Below are 19,401 nucleotides of genomic sequence, written 5' to 3' on the forward strand. Positions count from 1 at the left end.
TGAACTGGTACTAAAATAAGAGTGGGATCATCAGACGGGGAGAACAGGAGGAGCTGGGAGCTTCTGCGGTTTCTCTGAAGGTCGTGGTCAGTGCTGTAGGCAGTGCTGCTGTGTTTAGTCGGAGAGCAGTAGCGAGATCACAGGCAGTGTGAGCCATGCTGGAGGAATCTCCTTCATCCGGGTATTACAGCTCAGATCCACCTATAAGGAGCACTGGGAGAGTCAGTGTTGATGCCCTGATGCTGCTGCTGCTGCTGCTGAAATGAGGGAGACTTACTTGTGTGTGAAAGGAGAGCTGCAGTGCTGAGAGAGTAGATACGTGTGTGTGTGTGTGTGATCAGCTACTGAGAGGATTTCACAACATTAGATATGTGTGTGGATCAGGTTTAGGATCAGATCAGGGGTCTGATCTCTCTCTATCAGACTGATGATCGGTGTGAAGTTGTGGGGATCTGTCGAGAGTGCTGGTGCACGGAGATCTGTCTCTGTCGTTTGCACGTGCGTGTTGTGGTGGAAGGTGAGTAGACGGGGTGGAGAAGGGTTAAGGGTCGTCCTCCTCGTTAGTATAGTGGACAGTATCTCCGCCTGTCACGCGGAAGACCGGGGTTCGATTCCCCGACGGGGAGACACAGAGGCTTTTTTGGGGAGGGGGATAACTGCTGAGCTGACTGACCCCTGCTGACCATGAGAGGAACTGTTCCAACAGGGAGCTGCTTCAGGTAAATGGCTTTTGGAGTACTGAAGTCATTTGATCTGATGTTCTGATGAAGGCTCTGGAGCAGGGCTGAAATGCCATATTTGGAATGAAATAAAGAAGCTTGTCTACGGTATAGAGTGCTACACCTTTTTGTATAATGACTCGAGGTTGCAACTCAACAAAAAGTTGGTTGAAGCAACTTTTTCCTTTGCATTGTCATAATGCTCCCACCCCCATGTTTCACTGTTCTGATGGTGTTTGCTGAGGAATAGGCAGTGTCCATGCCACACATAGCATGTTGAGCTTTTACTTCAGGAAAAGGCCCCATCCCCCATCATGGGCACTTTCTACAGAGGCGCCATCCAGAGCATCCTGACCAGCTGCATCACTGTGTGGCACAGCGCCTGCAGCACGTCCTGCCGCAAGACCCTTCAACACTTCAGCAGCTGAAAAGATGTTTAGTACCTCTTTCCCCTCCCTCCATGACATACACAGCACCCACCTCACTCGTAAAGTCCTCTGCATGCTGGGGGTTCTTATCACTCTGTTTGTCCAGAGAGACCCCAGTGTCAAGTATTGGTGTATTTTTATACTAAAGGGCTTAACATGGTACACAGTCTCAATCTGTGAATCTAGGCTAAAAACTCATCTGTTTAGTTTAGCTTTTGGTAAGTAATGTTTCCTTTAGATAAAGGTTGTAGGTACAGGGGTTTACGGACAAAGGGAATTGTAGAATGCTAAGATGCTGGCGCTGTCGTCTCGCTCCTTGCACGCCATCACTCAGGTTTGTGGACGGTGGAGCAGGTGCACGCTAGCATTTCAGGGTGCTCCCGTGTCTGTGTTACCTTCTGGCTCTCTCCTTTCAATTAGGCTGTTATAGTCATACCTGCCGGAGTCGTCAGACGCACTTTGATACTGCTCAGTATTCTCTGCTCTCTATAAATACATTCCTCCTCCGAGTAAATGGTCACCCAGCCCGACCTGCTGGAAGACTGCCCGCTGAGGTCCCCTCTACCTACCAGTCGACCAGCAGGGAGACTTTCCTTGCCACTGTCGCCGTTGGCTGCTCGCTGGTAGTCTTGGATTTTTTTATGTTGTTGATTTTTCCTTTTTTTTCTTTTGCTAATTACTGATTGTGTAAAGCTGCTTTGTCACAACAACAGCGCTATACAAATAAATCTGACTTGACTTTACACTCGATTCTGGAAAGTTGCTGTGAGGATTTGATTGTGTTTGACCACACTGGTATTCTTGAGGTCAGGTACTGATGTTGGAGGATTAGTTTTAGATAACACTCCTCCACTCCGACTCATCCCAAATGTAGTGGATGGAGCTCCATCACTCCTGAGAGCACAGTTCAGACAAGGCTCAACACCTCAAACCCATGTTTTTTAAATGACTTCCTAAAGTAACAGAATTCACTCATTAGAAAGAGTGAAAATGATTTAGTTTTTTATTCATATTTTAAAGTAAATGTTACAGAAATACAAAAAAAAACCTGTAAAATTTAGTCAGTAATTAAACACAGGTGAATGATAATTCTAACAACCTGCTGCTGTAGAGAAAAAACATGTAGATCAATGCAGATCAATAAAGTGTCAGATCAATATCGAGAGGGAGTGGGTGTTGTGGTAGAAGGTGAGTTGAGGGGGTGGAGACGAGGGCAGTACAGCCTTCCTCGTTAGTATAGTGGACAGTATCTCCGCCTGTCACGCGGAAGACCGGGGTTCGATTCCCCGACGGGGAGATAAGAGTTTTTAAGCTTTACATGTAGAGCTATGAAACCGTGTGTGTGTGATCAGCTACTGAGAGGATTTCACAACATTAGATATGTGTGTGGATCAGGTTTAGGATCAGATCAGGGGTCTGATCTCTCTCTCTATCAGACTGATGATCGGTGTGAAGTTGTGCGGATCTGGCTTTTGCACGTGCGTGTTGTGGTAGGAGGTGAGAAGCCGGGCTGGAGAAGGTGTAAGGGTCAGAATCAGCCAATGGAAGGACGGAGCTGTGTTACCCATGATGCACTGCAGGTCTCCAACTCCTCCACTTTCCTATTTAACGAAGTAGTTTATCGTAGTTTAGTGATCAAATGAGAGAACAGAGGAGCACAGAGCTGCATTTCGACCTGATGTGTAGTTTTTATTGAGGTACTCTGGTGCTGGTGGTCCTGGTGGTCTGGTCACCATGCAGTGGAGGTGTGTGTGTGTGTTGGTGGGGTGGTGATTGAGCGAGGTGGTCTTCAGTACACTCTTGTTTCTCTTCAGATCGTATAAATCTTTCGCCTTTTACTAAAGATTTCCGTGGGGAGGAACATTATGAGTATCAACTAATTTTTTGATGCCCTGCTGAAAGGCGGGGTTCCTGAACTGGTACTAAAATAAGAGTGGGATCATCAGATGGGGAGAACAGGAGGAGCTGGGAGCTTCTGCGGTTTCTCTGAAGGTCGTGGTCAGTGCTGTAGGCAGTGCTGCTGTGTTTAGTCGGTGAGCAGTAGCGAGATCACAGGCAGTGTGAGCCATGCTGGAGGAATCTCCTTCATCCGGGTATTACAGCTCAGATCCACCTATAAGGAGCACTGGGAGAGTCAGTGTTGATGCCCTGATGCTGCTGCTGCTGCTGCTGAAATGAGGGAGACTTACTTGTGTGTGAAAGGAGAGCTGCAGTGCTGAGAGAGTAGATACGTGTGTGTGTGTGATCAGCTACTGAGAGGATTTCACAACATTAGATATGTGTGTGGATCAGGTTTAGGATCAGATCAGGGGTCTGATCTCTCTCTATCAGACTGATGATCGGTGTGAAGTTGTGGGGATCTGTCGAGAGTGCTGGTGCACGGAGATCTGTCTCTGTCGTTTGCACGTGCGTGTTGTGGTGGAAGGTGAGTAGACGGGGTGGAGAAGGGTTAAGGGTCGTCCTCCTCGTTAGTATAGTGGACAGTATCTCCGCCTGTCACGCGGAAGACCGGGGTTCGATTCCCCGACGGGGAGACACAGAGGCTTTTTTGGGGAGGGGGATAACTGCTGAGCTGACTGACCCCTGCTGACCATGAGAGGAACTGTTCCAACAGGGAGCTGCTTCAGGTAAATGGCTTTTGGAGTACTGAAGTCATTTGATCTGATGTTCTGATGAAGGCTCTGGAGCAGGGCTGAAATGCCATATTTGGAATGAAATAAAGAAGCTTGTCTACGGTATAGAGTGCTACACCTTTTTGTATAATGACTCGAGGTTGCAACTCAACAAAAAGTTGGTTGAAGCAACTTTTTCCTTTGCATTGTCATAATGCTCCCACCCCCATGTTTCACTGTTCTGATGGTGTTTGCTGAGGAATAGGCAGTGTCCATGCCACACATAGCATGTTGAGCTTTTACTTCAGGAAAAGGCCCCATCCCCCATCATGGGCACTTTCTACAGAGGCGCCATCCAGAGCATCCTGACCAGCTGCATCACTGTGTGGCACAGCGCCTGCAGCACGTCCTGCCGCAAGACCCTTCAACACTTCAGCAGCTGAAAAGATGTTTAGTACCTCTTTCCCCTCCCTCCATGACATACACAGCACCCACCTCACTCGTAAAGTCCTCTGCATGCTGGGGGTTCTTATCACTCTGTTTGTCCAGAGAGACCCCAGTGTCAAGTATTGGTGTATTTTTATACTAAAGGGCTTAACATGGTACACAGTCTCAATCTGTGAATCTAGGCTAAAAACTCATCTGTTTAGTTTAGCTTTTGGTAAGTAATGTTTCCTTTAGATAAAGGTTGTAGGTACAGGGGTTTACGGACAAAGGGAATTGTAGAATGCTAAGATGCTGGCGCTGTCGTCTCGCTCCTTGCACGCCATCACTCAGGTTTGTGGACGGTGGAGCAGGTGCACGCTAGCATTTCAGGGTGCTCCCGTGTCTGTGTTACCTTCTGGCTCTCTCCTTTCAAATAGGCTGTTATAGTCATACCTGCCGGAGTCGTCAGACGCACTTTGATACTGCTCAGTATTCTCTGCTCTCTATAAATACATTCCTCCTCCGAGTAAATGGTCACCCAGCCCGACCTGCTGGAAGACTGCCCACTGAGGTCCCCTCTACCTACCAGTCGACCAGCAGGGAGACTTTCCTTGCCACTGTCGCCGTTGGCTGCTCGCTGGTAGTCTTAGATTTTTTTATGTTGTGGATTTTTCCTTTTTTTTCTTTTGCTAATTACTGATTGTGTAAAGCTGCTTTGTCACAACAACAGCGCTATACAAATAAATCTGACTTGACTTTACACTCGATTCTGGAAAGTTGCTGTGAGGATTTGATTGTGTTTGACCACACTGGTATTCTTGAGGTCAGGTACTGATGTTGGAGGATTAGTTTTAGATAACACTCCTCCACTCCGACTCATCCCAAATGTAGTGGATGGAGCTCCATCACTCCTGAGAGCACAGTTCAGACAAGGCTCAACACCTCAAACCCATGTTTTTTAAATGACTTCCTAAAGTAACAGAATTCACTCATTAGAAAGAGTGAAAATTATTTAGTTTTTTATTCATATTTTAAAGTAAATGTTACAGAAATACAAAAAAAAACCTGTAAAATTTAGTCAGTAATTAAACACAGGTGAATGATAATTCTAACAACCTGCTGCTGTAGAGAAAAAACATGTAGATCAATGCAGATCAATAAAGTGTCAGATCAATATCGAGAGGGAGTGGGTGTTGTGGTAGAAGGTGAGTTGAGGGGGTGGAGACGAGGGCAGTACAGCCTTCCTCGTTAGTATAGTGGACAGTATCTCCGCCTGTCACGCGGAAGACCGGGGTTCGATTCCCCGACGGGGAGATAAGAGTTTTTAAGCTTTACATGTAGAGCTATGAAACCGTGTGTGTGTGATCAGCTACTGAGAGGATTTCACAACATTAGATATGTGTGTGGATCAGGTTTAGGATCAGATCAGGGGTCTGATCTCTCTCTCTATCAGACTGATGATCGGTGTGAAGTTGTGCGGATCTGGCTTTTGCACGTGCGTGTTGTGGTAGGAGGTGAGAAGCCGGGCTGGAGAAGGTGTAAGGGTCAGAATCAGCCAATGGAAGGACGGAGCTGTGTTACCCATGATGCACTGCAGGTCTCCAACTCCTCCACTTTCCTATTTAACGAAGTAGTTTATCGTAGTTTAGTGATCAAATGAGAGAACAGAGGAGCACAGAGCTGCATTTCGACCTGATGTGTAGTTTTTATTGAGGTACTCTGGTGCTGGTGGTCCTGGTGGTCTGGTCACCATGCAGTGGAGGTGTGTGTGTGTGTTGGTGGGGTGGTGATTGAGCGAGGTGGTCTTCAGTACACTCTTGTTTCTCTTCAGATCGTATAAATCTTTCGCCTTTTACTAAAGATTTCCGTGGGGAGGAACATTATGAGTATCAACTAATTTTTTGATGCCCTGCTGAAAGGCGGGGTTCCTGAACTGGTACTAAAATAAGAGTGGGATCATCAGACGGGGAGAACAGGAGGAGCTGGGAGCTTCTGCGGTTTCTCTGAAGGTCGTGGTCAGTGCTGTAGGCAGTGCTGCTGTGTTTAGTCGGTGAGCAGTAGCGAGATCACAGGCAGTGTGAGCCATGCTGGAGGAATCTCCTTCATCCGGGTATTACAGCTCAGATCCACCTATAAGGAGCACTGGGAGAGTCAGTGTTGATGCCCTGATGCTGCTGCTGCTGCTGCTGAAATGAGGGAGACTTACTTGTGTGTGAAAGGAGAGCTGCAGTGCTGAGAGAGTAGATACGTGTGTGTGTGTGTGTGATCAGCTACTGAGAGGATTTCACAACATTAGATATGTGTGTGGATCAGGTTTAGGATCAGATCAGGGGTCTGATCTCTCTCTATCAGACTGATGATCGGTGTGAAGTTGTGGGGATCTGTCGAGAGTGCTGGTGCACGGAGATCTGTCTCTGTCGTTTGCACGTGCGTGTTGTGGTGGAAGGTGAGTAGACGGGGTGGAGAAGGGTTAAGGGTCGTCCTCCTCGTTAGTATAGTGGACAGTATCTCCGCCTGTCACGCGGAAGACCGGGGTTCGATTCCCCGACGGGGAGACACAGAGGCTTTTTTGGGGAGGGGGATAACTGCTGAGCTGACTGACCCCTGCTGACCATGAGAGGAACTGTTCCAACAGGGAGCTGCTTCAGGTAAATGGCTTTTGGAGTACTGAAGTCATTTGATCTGATGTTCTGATGAAGGCTCTGGAGCAGGGCTGAAATGCCATATTTGGAATGAAATAAAGAAGCTTGTCTACGGTATAGAGTGCTACACCTTTTTGTATAATGACTCGAGGTTGCAACTCAACAAAAAGTTGGTTGAAGCAACTTTTTCCTTTGCATTGTCATAATGCTCCCACCCCCATGTTTCACTGTTCTGATGGTGTTTGCTGAGGAATAGGCAGTGTCCATGCCACACATAGCATGTTGAGCTTTTACTTCAGGAAAAGGCCCCATCCCCCATCATGGGCACTTTCTACAGAGGCGCCATCCAGAGCATCCTGACCAGCTGCATCACTGTGTGGCACAGCGCCTGCAGCACGTCCTGCCGCAAGACCCTTCAACACTTCAGCAGCTGAAAAGATGTTTAGTACCTCTTTCCCCTCCCTCCATGACATACACAGCACCCACCTCACTCGTAAAGTCCTCTGCATGCTGGGGGTTCTTATCACTCTGTTTGTCCAGAGAGACCCCAGTGTCAAGTATTGGTGTATTTTTATACTAAAGGGCTTAACATGGTACACAGTCTCAATCTGTGAATCTAGGCTAAAAACTCATCTGTTTAGTTTAGCTTTTGGTAAGTAATGTTTCCTTTAGATAAAGGTTGTAGGTACAGGGGTTTACGGACAAAGGGAATTGTAGAATGCTAAGATGCTGGCGCTGTCGTCTCGCTCCTTGCACGCCATCACTCAGGTTTGTGGACGGTGGAGCAGGTGCACGCTAGCATTTCAGGGTGCTCCCGTGTCTGTGTTACCTTCTGGCTCTCTCCTTTCAATTAGGCTGTTATAGTCATACCTGCCGGAGTCGTCAGACGCACTTTGATACTGCTCAGTATTCTCTGCTCTCTATAAATACATTCCTCCTCCGAGTAAATGGTCACCCAGCCCGACCTGCTGGAAGACTGCCCGCTGAGGTCCCCTCTACCTACCAGTCGACCAGCAGGGAGACTTTCCTTGCCACTGTCGCCGTTGGCTGCTCGCTGGTAGTCTTGGATTTTTTTATGTTGTTGATTTTTCCTTTTTTTTCTTTTGCTAATTACTGATTGTGTAAAGCTGCTTTGTCACAACAACAGCGCTATACAAATAAATCTGACTTGACTTTACACTCGATTCTGGAAAGTTGCTGTGAGGATTTGATTGTGTTTGACCACACTGGTATTCTTGAGGTCAGGTACTGATGTTGGAGGATTAGTTTTAGATAACACTCCTCCACTCCGACTCATCCCAAATGTAGTGGATGGAGCTCCATCACTCCTGAGAGCACAGTTCAGACAAGGCTCAACACCTCAAACCCATGTTTTTTAAATGACTTCCTAAAGTAACAGAATTCACTCATTAGAAAGAGTGAAAATGATTTAGTTTTTTATTCATATTTTAAAGTAAATGTTACAGAAATACAAAAAAAAACCTGTAAAATTTAGTCAGTAATTAAACACAGGTGAATGATAATTCTAACAACCTGCTGCTGTAGAGAAAAAACATGTAGATCAATGCAGATCAATAAAGTGTCAGATCAATATCGAGAGGGAGTGGGTGTTGTGGTAGAAGGTGAGTTGAGGGGGTGGAGACGAAGGCAGTACAGCCTTCCTCGTTAGTATAGTGGACAGTATCTCCGCCTGTCACGCGGAAGACCGGGGTTCGATTCCCCGACGGGGAGATAAGAGTTTTTAAGCTTTACATGTAGAGCTATGAAACCGTGTGTGTGTGATCAGCTACTGAGAGGATTTCACAACATTAGATATGTGTGTGGATCAGATCAGGGGTCTGATCTCTCTCTCTATCAGACTGATGATCGGTGTGAAGTTGTGCGGATCTGGCTTTTGCACGTGCGTGTTGTGGTAGGAGGTGAGAAGCCGGGCTGGAGAAGGTGTAAGGGTCAGAATCAGCCAATGGAAGGACGGAGCTGTGTTACCCATGATGCACTGCAGGTCTCCAACTCCTCCACTTTCCTATTTAACGAAGTAGTTTATCGTAGTTTAGTGATCAAATGAGAGAACAGAGGAGCACAGAGCTGCATTTCGACCTGATGTGTAGTTTTTATTGAGGTACTCTGGTGCTGGTGGTCCTGGTGGTCTGGTCACCATGCAGTGGAGGTGTGTGTGTGTGTTGGTGGGGTGGTGATTGAGCGAGGTGGTCTTCAGTACACTCTTGTTTCTCTTCAGATCGTATAAATCTTTCGCCTTTTACTAAAGATTTCCGTGGGGAGGAACATTATGAGTATCAACTAATTTTTTGATGCCCTGCTGAAAGGCGGGGTTCCTGAACTGGTACTAAAATAAGAGTGGGATCATCAGACGGGGAGAACAGGAGGAGCTGGGAGCTTCTGCGGTTTCTCTGAAGGTCGTGGTCAGTGCTGTAGGCAGTGCTGTTGTGTTTAGTCGGTGAGCAGTAGCGAGATCACAGGCAGTGTGAGCCATGCTGGAGGAATCTCCTTCATCCGGGTATTACAGCTCAGATCCACCTATAAGGAGCACTGGGAGAGTCAGTGTTGATGCCCTGATGCTGCTGCTGCTGCTGCTGAAATGAGGGAGACTTACTTGTGTGTGAAAGGAGAGCTGCAGTGCTGAGAGAGTAGATACGTGTGTGTGTGTGTGATCAGCTACTGAGAGGATTTCACAACATTAGATATGTGTGTGGATCAGGTTTAGGATCAGATCAGGGGTCTGATCTCTCTCTCTATCAGACTGATGATCGGTGTGAAGTTGTGGGGATCTGTCGAGAGTGCTGGTGCACGGAGATCTGTCTCTGTCGTTTGCACGTGCGTGTTGTGGTGGAAGGTGAGTAGACGGGGTGGAGAAGGGTTAAGGGTCGTCCTCCTCGTTAGTATAGTGGACAGTATCTCCGCCTGTCACGCGGAAGACCGGGGTTCGATTCCCCGACGGGGAGACACAGAGGCTTTTTTGGGGAGGGGGATAACTGCTGAGCTGACTGACCCCTGCTGACCATGAGAGGAACTGTTCCAACAGGGAGCTGCTTCAGGTAAATGGCTTTTGGAGTACTGAAGTCATTTGATCTGATGTTCTGATGAAGGCTCTGGAGCAGGGCTGAAATGCCATATTTGGAATGAAATAAAGAAGCTTGTCTACGGTATAGAGTGCTACACCTTTTTGTATAATGACTCGAGGTTGCAACTCAACAAAAAGTTGGTTGAAGCAACTTTTTCCTTTGCATTGTCATAATGCTCCCACCCCCATGTTTCACTGTTCTGATGGTGTTTGCTGAGGAATAGGCAGTGTCCATGCCACACATAGCATGTTGAGCTTTTACTTCAGGAAAAGGCCCCATCCCCCATCATGGGCACTTTCTACAGAGGTGCCATCCAGAGCATCCTGACCAGCTGCATCACTGTGTGGCACAGCGCCTGCAGCACGTCCTGCCGCAAGACCCTTCAACACTTCAGCAGCTGAAAAGATGTTTAGTACCTCTTTCCCCTCCCTCCATGACATACACAGCACCCACCTCACTCGTAAAGTCCTCTGCATGCTGGGGGTTCTTATCACTCTGTTTGTCCAGAGAGACCCCAGTGTCAAGTATTGGTGTATTTTTATACTAAAGGGCTTAACATGGTACACAGTCTCAATCTGTGAATCTAGGCTAAAAACTCATCTGTTTAGTTTAGCTTTTGGTAAGTAATGTTTCCTTTAGATAAAGGTTGTAGGTACAGGGGTTTACGGACAAAGGGAATTGTAGAATGCTAAGATGCTGGCGCTGTCGTCTCGCTCCTTGCACGCCATCACTCAGGTTTGTGGACGGTGGAGCAGGTGCACGCTAGCATTTCAGGGTGCTCCCGTGTCTGTGTTACCTTCTGGCTCTCTCCTTTCAATTAGGCTGTTATAGTCATACCTGCCGGAGTCGTCAGACGCACTTTGATACTGCTCAGTATTCTCTGCTCTCTATAAATACATTCCTCCTCCGAGTAAATGGTCACCCAGCCCGACCTGCTGGAAGACTGCCCGCTGAGGTCCCCTCTACCTACCAGTCGACCAGCAGGGAGACTTTCCTTGCCACTGTCGCCGTTGGCTGCTCGCTGGTAGTCTTAGATTTTTTTATGTTGTTGATTTTTCCTTTTTTTTCTTTTGCTAATTACTGATTGTGTAAAGCTGCTTTGTCACAACAACAGCGCTATACAAATAAATCTGACTTGACTTTACACTCGATTCTGGAAAGTTGCTGTGAGGATTTGATTGTGTTTGACCACACTGGTATTCTTGAGGTCAGGTACTGATGTTGGAGGATTAGTTTTAGATAACACTCCTCCACTCCGACTCATCCCAAATGTAGTGGATGGAGCTCCATCACTCCTGAGAGCACAGTTCAGACAAGGCTCAACACCTCAAACCCATGTTTTTTAAATGACTTCCTAAAGTAACAGAATTCACTCATTAGAAAGAGTGAAAATGATTTAGTTTTTTATTCATATTTTAAAGTAAATGTTACAGAAATACAAAAAAAAACCTGTAAAATTTAGTCAGTAATTAAACACAGGTGAATGATAATTCTAACAACCTGCTGCTGTAGAGAAAAAACATGTAGATCAATGCAGATCAATAAAGTGTCAGATCAATATCGAGAGGGAGTGGGTGTTGTGGTAGAAGGTGAGTTGAGGGGGTGGAGACGAGGGCTGTACAGCCTTCCTCGTTAGTATAGTGGACAGTATCTCCGCCTGTCACGCGGAAGACCGGGGTTCGATTCCCCGACGGGGAGATAAGAGTTTTTAAGCTTTACATGTAGAGCTATGAAACCGTGTGTGTGTGATCAGCTACTGAGAGGATTTCACAACATTAGATATGTGTGTGGATCAGGTTTAGGATCAGATCAGGGGTCTGATCTCTCTCTCTATCAGACTGATGATCGGTGTGAAGTTGTGCGGATCTGGCTTTTGCACGTGCGTGTTGTGGTAGGAGGTGAGAAGCCGGGCTGGAGAAGGTGTAAGGGTCAGAATCAGCCAATGGAAGGACGGAGCTGTGTTACCCATGATGCACTGCAGGTCTCCAACTCCTCCACTTTCCTATTTAACGAAGTAGTTTATCGTAGTTTAGTGATCAAATGAGAGAACAGAGGAGCACAGAGCTGCATTTCGACCTGATGTGTAGTTTTTATTGAGGTACTCTGGTGCTGGTGGTCCTGGTGGTCTGGTCACCATGCAGTGGAGGTGTGTGTGTGTGTTGGTGGGGTGGTGATTGAGCGAGGTGGTCTTCAGTACACTCTTGTTTCTCTTCAGATCGTATAAATCTTTCGCCTTTTACTAAAGATTTCCGTGGGGAGGAACATTATGAGTATCAACTAATTTTTTGATGCCCTGCTGAAAGGCGGGGTTCCTGAACTGGTACTAAAATAAGAGTGGGATCATCAGACGGGGAGAACAGGAGGAGCTGGGAGCTTCTGCGGTTTCTCTGAAGGTCGTGGTCAGTGCTGTAGGCAGTGCTGTTGTGTTTAGTCGGTGAGCAGTAGCGAGATCACAGGCAGTGTGAGCCATGCTGGAGGAATCTCCTTCATCCGGGTATTACAGCTCAGATCCACCTATAAGGAGCACTGGGAGAGTCAGTGTTGATGCCCTGATGCTGCTGCTGCTGCTGCTGAAATGAGGGAGACTTACTTGTGTGTGAAAGGAGAGCTGCAGTGCTGAGAGAGTAGATACGTGTGTGTGTGTGTGATCAGCTACTGAGAGGATTTCACAACATTAGATATGTGTGTGGATCAGGTTTAGGATCAGATCAGGGGTCTGATCTCTCTCTCTATCAGACTGATGATCGGTGTGAAGTTGTGGGGATCTGTCGAGAGTGCTGGTGCACGGAGATCTGTCTCTGTCGTTTGCACGTGCGTGTTGTGGTGGAAGGTGAGTAGACGGGGTGGAGAAGGGTTAAGGGTCGTCCTCCTCGTTAGTATAGTGGACAGTATCTCCGCCTGTCACGCGGAAGACCGGGGTTCGATTCCCCGACGGGGAGACACAGAGGCTTTTTTGGGGAGGGGGATAACTGCTGAGCTGACTGACCCCTGCTGACCATGAGAGGAACTGTTCCAACAGGGAGCTGCTTCAGGTAAATGGCTTTTGGAGTACTGAAGTCATTTGATCTGATGTTCTGATGAAGGCTCTGGAGCAGGGCTGAAATGCCATATTTGGAATGAAATAAAGAAGCTTGTCTACGGTATAGAGTGCTACACCTTTTTGTATAATGACTCGAGGTTGCAACTCAACAAAAAGTTGGTTGAAGCAACTTTTTCCTTTGCATTGTCATAATGCTCCCACCCCCATGTTTCACTGTTCTGATGGTGTTTGCTGAGGAATAGGCAGTGTCCATGCCACACATAGCATGTTGAGCTTTTACTTCAGGAAAAGGCCCCATCCCCCATCATGGGCACTTTCTACAGAGGTGCCATCCAGAGCATCCTGACCAGCTGCATCACTGTGTGGCACAGCGCCTGCAGCACGTCCTGCCGCAAGACCCTTCAACACTTCAGCAGCTGAAAAGATGTTTAGTACCTCTTTCCCCTCCCTCCATGACATACACAGCACCCACCTCACTCGTAAAGTCCTCTGCATGCTGGGGGTTCTTATCACTCTGTTTGTCCAGAGAGACCCCAGTGTCAAGTATTGGTGTATTTTTATACTAAAGGGCTTAACATGGTACACAGTCTCAATCTGTGAATCTAGGCTAAAAACTCATCTGTTTAGTTTAGCTTTTGGTAAGTAATGTTTCCTTTAGATAAAGGTTGTAGGTACAGGGGTTTACGGACAAAGGGAATTGTAGAATGCTAAGATGCTGGCGCTGTCGTCTCGCTCCTTGCACGCCATCACTCAGGTTTGTGGACGGTGGAGCAGGTGCACGCTAGCATTTCAGGGTGCTCCCGTGTCTGTGTTACCTTCTGGCTCTCTCCTTTCAATTAGGCTGTTATAGTCATACCTGCCGGAGTCGTCAGACGCACTTTGATACTGCTCAGTATTCTCTGCTCTCTATAAATACATTCCTCCTCCGAGTAAATGGTCACCCAGCCCGACCTGCTGGAAGACTGCCCGCTGAGGTCCCCTCTACCTACCAGTCGACCAGCAGGGAGACTTTCCTTGCCACTGTCGCCGTTGGCTGCTCGCTGGTAGTCTTAGATTTTTTTATGTTGTTGATTTTTCCTTTTTTTTCTTTTGCTAATTACTGATTGTGTAAAGCTGCTTTGTCACAACAACAGCGCTATACAAATAAATCTGACTTGACTTTACACTCGATTCTGGAAAGTTGCTGTGAGGATTTGATTGTGTTTGACCACACTGGTATTCTTGAGGTCAGGTACTGATGTTGGAGGATTAGTTTTAGATAACACTCCTCCACTCCGACTCATCCCAAATGTAGTGGATGGAGCTCCATCACTCCTGAGAGCACAGTTCAGACAAGGCTCAACACCTCAAACCCATGTTTTTTAAATGACTTCCTAAAGTAACAGAATTCACTCATTAGAAAGAGTGAAAATGATTTAGTTTTTTATTCATATTTTAAAGTAAATGTTACAGAAATACAAAAAAAAACCTGTAAAATTTAGTCAGTAATTAAACACAGGTGAATGATAATTCTAACAACCTGCTGCTGTAGAGAAAAAACATGTAGATCAATGCAGATCAATAAAGTGTCAGATCAATATCGAGAGGGAGTGGGTGTTGTGGTAGAAGGTGAGTTGAGGGGGTGGAGACGAGGGCTGTACAGCCTTCCTCGTTAGTATAGTGGACAGTATCTCCGCCTGTCACGCGGAAGACCGGGGTTCGATTCCCCGACGGGGAGATAAGAGTTTTTAAGCTTTACATGTAGAGCTATGAAACCGTGTGTGTGTGATCAGCTACTGAGAGGATTTCACAACATTAGATATGTGTGTGGATCAGGTTTAGGATCAGATCAGGGGTCTGATCTCTCTCTCTATCAGACTGATGATCGGTGTGAAGTTGTGCGGATCTGGCTTTTGCACGTGCGTGTTGTGGTAGGAGGTGAGAAGCCGGGCTGGAGAAGGTGTAAGGGTCAGAATCAGCCAATGGAAGGACGGAGCTGTGTTACCCATGATGCACTGCAGGTCTCCAACTCCTCCACTTTCCTATTTAACGAAGTAGTTTATCGTAGTTTAGTGATCAAATGAGAGAACAGAGGAGCACAGAGCTGCATTTCGACCTGATGTGTAGTTTTTATTGAGGTACTCTGGTGCTGGTGGTCCTGGTGGTCTGGTCACCATGCAGTGGAGGTGTGTGTGTGTGTTGGTGGGGTGGTGATTGAGCGAGGTGGTCTTCAGTACACTCTTGTTTCTCTTCAGATCGTATAAATCTTTCGCCTTTTACTAAAGATTTCCGTGGGGAGGAACATTATGAGTATCAACTAATTTTTTGATGCCCTGCTGAAAGGCGGGGTTCCTGAACTGGTACTAAAATAAGAGTGGGATCATCAGACGGGGAGAACAGGAGGAGCTGGGAGCTTCTGCGGTTTCTCTGAAGGTCGTGGTCAGTGCTGTAGGCAGTGCTGCTGTGTTTAGTCGGTGAGCAGTAGCGAGATCACAGGCAGTGTGAGCCATGCTGGAGGAATCTCCTTCATCCGGGTATTACAGCTCAGATCCACCTATAAGGAGCACTGGGAGAGTCAGTGTTGATGCCCTGATGCTGCTGCTGCTGCTGCTGAAATGAGGGAGACTTACTTGTGTGTGAAAGGAGAGCTGCAGTGCTGAGAGAGTAGATACGTGTGTGTGTGTGTGATCAGCTACTGAGAGGATTTCACAACATTAGATATGTGTGTGGATCAGGTTTAGGATCAGATCAGGGGTCTGATCTCTCTCTCTATCAGACTGATGATCGGTGTGAAGTTGTGGGGATCTGTCGAGAGTGCTGGTGCACGGAGATCTGTCTCTGTCGTTTGCACGTGCGTGTTGTGGTGGAAGGTGAGTAGACGGGGTGGAGAAGGGTTAAGGGTCGTCCTCCTCGTTAGTATAGTGGACAGTATCTCCGCCTGTCACGCGGAAGACCGGGGTTCGATTCCCCGACGGGGAGACACAGAGGCTTTTTTGGGGAGGGGGATAACTGCTGAGCTGACTGACCCCTGCTGACCATGAGAGGAACTGTTCCAACAGGGAGCTGCTTCAGGTAAATGGCTTTTGGAGTACTGAAGTCATTTGATCTGATGTTCTGATGAAGGCTCTGGAGCAGGGCTGAAATGCCATATTTGGAATGAAATAAAGAAGCTTGTCTACGGTATAGAGTGCTACACCTTTTTGTATAATGACTCGAGGTTGCAACTCAACAAAAAGTTGGTTGAAGCAACTTTTTCCTTTGCATTGTCATAATGCTCCCACCCCCATGTTTCACTGTTCTGATGGTGTTTGCTGAGGAATAGGCAGTGTCCATGCCACACATAGCATGTTGAGCTTTTACTTCAGGAAAAGGCCCCATCCCCCATCATGGGCACTTTCTACAGAGGCGCCATCCAGAGCATCCTGACCAGCTGCATCACTGTGTGGCACAGCGCCTGCAGCACGTCCTGCCGCAAGACCCTTCAACACTTCAGCAGCTGAAAAGATGTTTAGTACCTCTTTCCCCTCCCTCCATGACATACACAGCACCCACCTCACTCGTAAAGTCCTCTGCATGCTGGGGGTTCTTATCACTCTGTTTGTCCAGAGAGACCCCAGTGTCAAGTATTGGTGTATTTTTATACTAAAGGGCTTAACATGGTACACAGTCTCAATCTGTGAATCTAGGCTAAAAACTCATCTGTTTAGTTTAGCTTTTGGTAAGTAATGTTTCCTTTAGATAAAGGTTGTAGGTACAGGGGTTTACGGACAAAGGGAATTGTAGAATGCTAAGATGCTGGCGCTGTCGTCTCGCTCCTTGCACGCCATCACTCAGGTTTGTGGACGGTGGAGCAGGTGCACGCTAGCATTTCAGGGTGCTCCCGTGTCTGTGTTACCTTCTGGCTCTCTCCTTTCAATTAGGCTGTTATAGTCATACCTGCCGGAGTCGTCAGACGCACTTTGATACTGCTCAGTATTCTCTGCTCTCTATAAATACATTCCTCCTCCGAGTAAATGGTCACCCAGCCCGACCTGCTGGAAGACTGCCCGCTGAGGTCCCCTCTACCTACCAGTCGACCAGCAGGGAGACTTTCCTTGCCACTGTCGCCGTTGGCTGCTCGCTGGTAGTCTTAGATTTTTTTATGTTGTTGATTTTTCCTTTTTTTTCTTTTGCTAATTACTGATTGTGTAAAGCTGCTTTGTCACAACAACAGCGCTATACAAATAAATCTGACTTGACTTTACACTCGATTCTGGAAAGTTGCTGTGAGGATTTGATTGTGTTTGACCACACTGGTATTCTTGAGGTCAGGTACTGATGTTGGAGGATTAGTTTTAGATAACACTCCTCCACTCCGACTCATCCCAAATGTAGTGGATGGAGCTCCATCACTCCTGAGAGCACAGTTCAGACAAGGCTCAACACCTCAAACCCATGTTTTTTAAATGACTTCCTAAAGTAACAGAATTCACTCATTAGAAAGAGTGAAAATGATTTAGTTTTTTATTCATATTTTAAAGTAAATGTTACAGAAATACAAAAAAAAACCTGTAAAATTTAGTCAGTAATTAAACACAGGTGAATGATAATTCTAACAACCTGCTGCTGTAGAGAAAAAACATGTAGATCAATGCAGATCAATAAAGTGTCAGATCAATATCGAGAGGGAGTGGGTGTTGTGGTAGAAGGTGAGTTGAGGGGGTGGAGACGAGGGCAGTACAGCCTTCCTCGTTAGTATAGTGGACAGTATCTCCGCCTGTCACGCGGAAGACCGGGGTTCGATTCCCCGACGGGGAGATAAGAGTTTTTAAGCTTTACATGTAGAGCTATGAAACCGTGTGTGTGTGATCAGCTACTGAGAGGATTTCACAACATTAGATATGTGTGTGGATCAGGTTTAGGATCAGATCAGGGGTCTGATCTCTCTCTCTATCAGACTGATGATCGGTGTGAAGTTGTGCGGATCTGGCTTTTGCACGTGCGTGTTGTGGTAGGAGGTGAGAAGCCGGGCTGGAGAAGGTGTAAGGGTCAGAATCAGCCAATGGAAGGACGGAGCTGTGTTACCCATGATGCACTGCAGGTCTCCAACTCCTCCACTTTCCTATTTAACGAAGTAGTTTATCGTAGTTTAGTGATCAAATGAGAGAACAGAGGAGCACAGAGCTGCATTTCGACCTGATGTGTAGTTTTTATTGAGGTACTCTGGTGCTGGTGGTCCTGGTGGTCTGGTCACCATGCAGTGGAGGTGTGTGTGTGTGTTGGTGGGGTGGTGATTGAGCGAGGTGGTCTTCAGTACACTCTTGTTTCTCTTCAGATCGTATAAATCTTTCGCCTTTTACTAAAGGTTTCCGTGGGGAGGAACATTATGAGTATCAACTAATTTTTTGATGCCCTGCTGAAAGGCGGGGTTCCTGAAGTGGTACTAAAATAAGAGTGGGATCATCAGACGGGGAAAACAGGAGGAGCTGGGAGCTTCTGCGGTTTCTCTGAAGGTCGTGGTCAGTGCTGTAGGCAGTGCTGCTGTGTTTAGTCGGTGAGCAGTAGCGAGATCACAGGCAGTGTGAGCCATGCTGGAGGAATCTCCTTCATCCGGGTATTACAGCTCAGATCCACCTATAAGGAGCACTGGGAGAGTCAGTGTTGATGCCCTGATGCTGCTGCTGCTGCTGCTGAAATGAGGGAGACTTACTTGTGTGTGAAAGGAGAGCTGCAGTGCTGAGAGAGTAGATACGTGTGTGTGTGTGTGTGATCAGCTACTGAGAGGATTTCACAACATTAGATATGTGTGTGGATCAGGTTTAGGATCAGATCAGGGGTCTGATCTCTCTCTATCAGACTGATGATCGGTGTGAAGTTGTGGGGATCTGTCGAGAGTGCTGGTGCACGGAGATCTGTCTCTGTCGTTTGCACGTGCGTGTTGTGGTGGAAGGTGAGTAGACGGGGTGGAGAAGGGTTAAGGGTCGTCCTCCTCGTTAGTATAGTGGACAGTATCTCCGCCTGTCACGCGGAAGACCGGGGTTCGATTCCCCGACGGGGAGACACAGAGGCTTTTTTGGGGAGGGGGATAACTGCTGAGCTGACTGACCCCTGCTGACCATGAGAGGAACTGTTCCAACAGGGAGCTGCTTCAGGTAAATGGCTTTTGGAGTACTGAAGTCATTTGATCTGATGTTCTGATGAAGGCTCTGGAGCAGGGCTGAAATGCCATATTTGGAATGAAATAAAGAAGCTTGTCTACGGTATAGAGTGCTACACCTTTTTGTATAATGACTCGAGGTTGCAACTCAACAAAAAGTTGGTTGAAGCAACTTTTTCCTTTGCATTGTCATAATGCTCCCACCCCCATGTTTCACTGTTCTGATGGTGTTTGCTGAGGAATAGGCAGTGTCCATGCCACACATAGCATGTTGAGCTTTTACTTCAGGAAAAGGCCCCATCCCCCATCATGGGCACTTTCTACAGAGGCGCCATCCAG

The 19,401-nt window shown here is 47.1% G+C and overlaps 19 non-coding genes across 19 annotated transcripts; all 19 read left to right on the forward strand.

Annotated features, from left to right (window-relative positions):
* Positions 1–554: 554 nt before the first annotated feature.
* Positions 555–626, forward strand: trnad-guc (transfer RNA aspartic acid (anticodon GUC)). Its single transcript has one exon. It is a non-coding gene; the product is annotated as a tRNA-Asp (tRNA).
* A 1,746-nt stretch (positions 627–2,372) lies between these two features.
* trnad-guc (transfer RNA aspartic acid (anticodon GUC)) lies at positions 2,373–2,444 on the forward strand. The gene has a single exon. It is a non-coding gene; the product is annotated as a tRNA-Asp (tRNA).
* A 497-nt stretch (positions 2,445–2,941) lies between these two features.
* LOC140538282 (U5 spliceosomal RNA) lies at positions 2,942–3,056 on the forward strand. Its single transcript, XR_011977730.1, has one exon. It is a non-coding gene; the product is annotated as a U5 spliceosomal RNA (small nuclear RNA).
* Positions 3,057–3,609: 553 nt separating this feature from the next.
* trnad-guc (transfer RNA aspartic acid (anticodon GUC)) lies at positions 3,610–3,681 on the forward strand. The gene has a single exon. It is a non-coding gene; the product is annotated as a tRNA-Asp (tRNA).
* Positions 3,682–5,427: 1,746 nt separating this feature from the next.
* On the forward strand, positions 5,428–5,499 carry trnad-guc (transfer RNA aspartic acid (anticodon GUC)). The gene has a single exon. It is a non-coding gene; the product is annotated as a tRNA-Asp (tRNA).
* Positions 5,500–5,996: 497 nt separating this feature from the next.
* Positions 5,997–6,111, forward strand: LOC140538289 (U5 spliceosomal RNA). The gene has a single exon (XR_011977731.1). It is a non-coding gene; the product is annotated as a U5 spliceosomal RNA (small nuclear RNA).
* Positions 6,112–6,668: 557 nt separating this feature from the next.
* Positions 6,669–6,740, forward strand: trnad-guc (transfer RNA aspartic acid (anticodon GUC)). Its single transcript has one exon. It is a non-coding gene; the product is annotated as a tRNA-Asp (tRNA).
* Positions 6,741–8,486: 1,746 nt separating this feature from the next.
* On the forward strand, positions 8,487–8,558 carry trnad-guc (transfer RNA aspartic acid (anticodon GUC)). Its single transcript has one exon. It is a non-coding gene; the product is annotated as a tRNA-Asp (tRNA).
* Positions 8,559–9,043: 485 nt separating this feature from the next.
* Positions 9,044–9,158, forward strand: LOC140538295 (U5 spliceosomal RNA). Its single transcript, XR_011977732.1, has one exon. It is a non-coding gene; the product is annotated as a U5 spliceosomal RNA (small nuclear RNA).
* A 557-nt stretch (positions 9,159–9,715) lies between these two features.
* trnad-guc (transfer RNA aspartic acid (anticodon GUC)) lies at positions 9,716–9,787 on the forward strand. The gene has a single exon. It is a non-coding gene; the product is annotated as a tRNA-Asp (tRNA).
* Positions 9,788–11,533: 1,746 nt separating this feature from the next.
* On the forward strand, positions 11,534–11,605 carry trnad-guc (transfer RNA aspartic acid (anticodon GUC)). The gene has a single exon. It is a non-coding gene; the product is annotated as a tRNA-Asp (tRNA).
* Positions 11,606–12,102: 497 nt separating this feature from the next.
* On the forward strand, positions 12,103–12,217 carry LOC140538302 (U5 spliceosomal RNA). The gene has a single exon (XR_011977733.1). It is a non-coding gene; the product is annotated as a U5 spliceosomal RNA (small nuclear RNA).
* A 557-nt stretch (positions 12,218–12,774) lies between these two features.
* trnad-guc (transfer RNA aspartic acid (anticodon GUC)) lies at positions 12,775–12,846 on the forward strand. The gene has a single exon. It is a non-coding gene; the product is annotated as a tRNA-Asp (tRNA).
* Positions 12,847–14,592: 1,746 nt separating this feature from the next.
* On the forward strand, positions 14,593–14,664 carry trnad-guc (transfer RNA aspartic acid (anticodon GUC)). Its single transcript has one exon. It is a non-coding gene; the product is annotated as a tRNA-Asp (tRNA).
* A 497-nt stretch (positions 14,665–15,161) lies between these two features.
* LOC140538308 (U5 spliceosomal RNA) lies at positions 15,162–15,276 on the forward strand. Its single transcript, XR_011977735.1, has one exon. It is a non-coding gene; the product is annotated as a U5 spliceosomal RNA (small nuclear RNA).
* A 557-nt stretch (positions 15,277–15,833) lies between these two features.
* On the forward strand, positions 15,834–15,905 carry trnad-guc (transfer RNA aspartic acid (anticodon GUC)). The gene has a single exon. It is a non-coding gene; the product is annotated as a tRNA-Asp (tRNA).
* Positions 15,906–17,651: 1,746 nt separating this feature from the next.
* trnad-guc (transfer RNA aspartic acid (anticodon GUC)) lies at positions 17,652–17,723 on the forward strand. Its single transcript has one exon. It is a non-coding gene; the product is annotated as a tRNA-Asp (tRNA).
* Positions 17,724–18,220: 497 nt separating this feature from the next.
* LOC140538359 (U5 spliceosomal RNA) lies at positions 18,221–18,335 on the forward strand. Its single transcript, XR_011977745.1, has one exon. It is a non-coding gene; the product is annotated as a U5 spliceosomal RNA (small nuclear RNA).
* A 557-nt stretch (positions 18,336–18,892) lies between these two features.
* Positions 18,893–18,964, forward strand: trnad-guc (transfer RNA aspartic acid (anticodon GUC)). The gene has a single exon. It is a non-coding gene; the product is annotated as a tRNA-Asp (tRNA).
* The last annotated feature ends 437 nt before the right edge of the window (positions 18,965–19,401 follow it).

Source organism: Salminus brasiliensis, chromosome 1 (assembly GCF_030463535.1).
Source record: "Salminus brasiliensis chromosome 1, fSalBra1.hap2, whole genome shotgun sequence".
Taxonomy (NCBI): domain Eukaryota; kingdom Metazoa; phylum Chordata; class Actinopteri; order Characiformes; family Bryconidae; genus Salminus; species Salminus brasiliensis.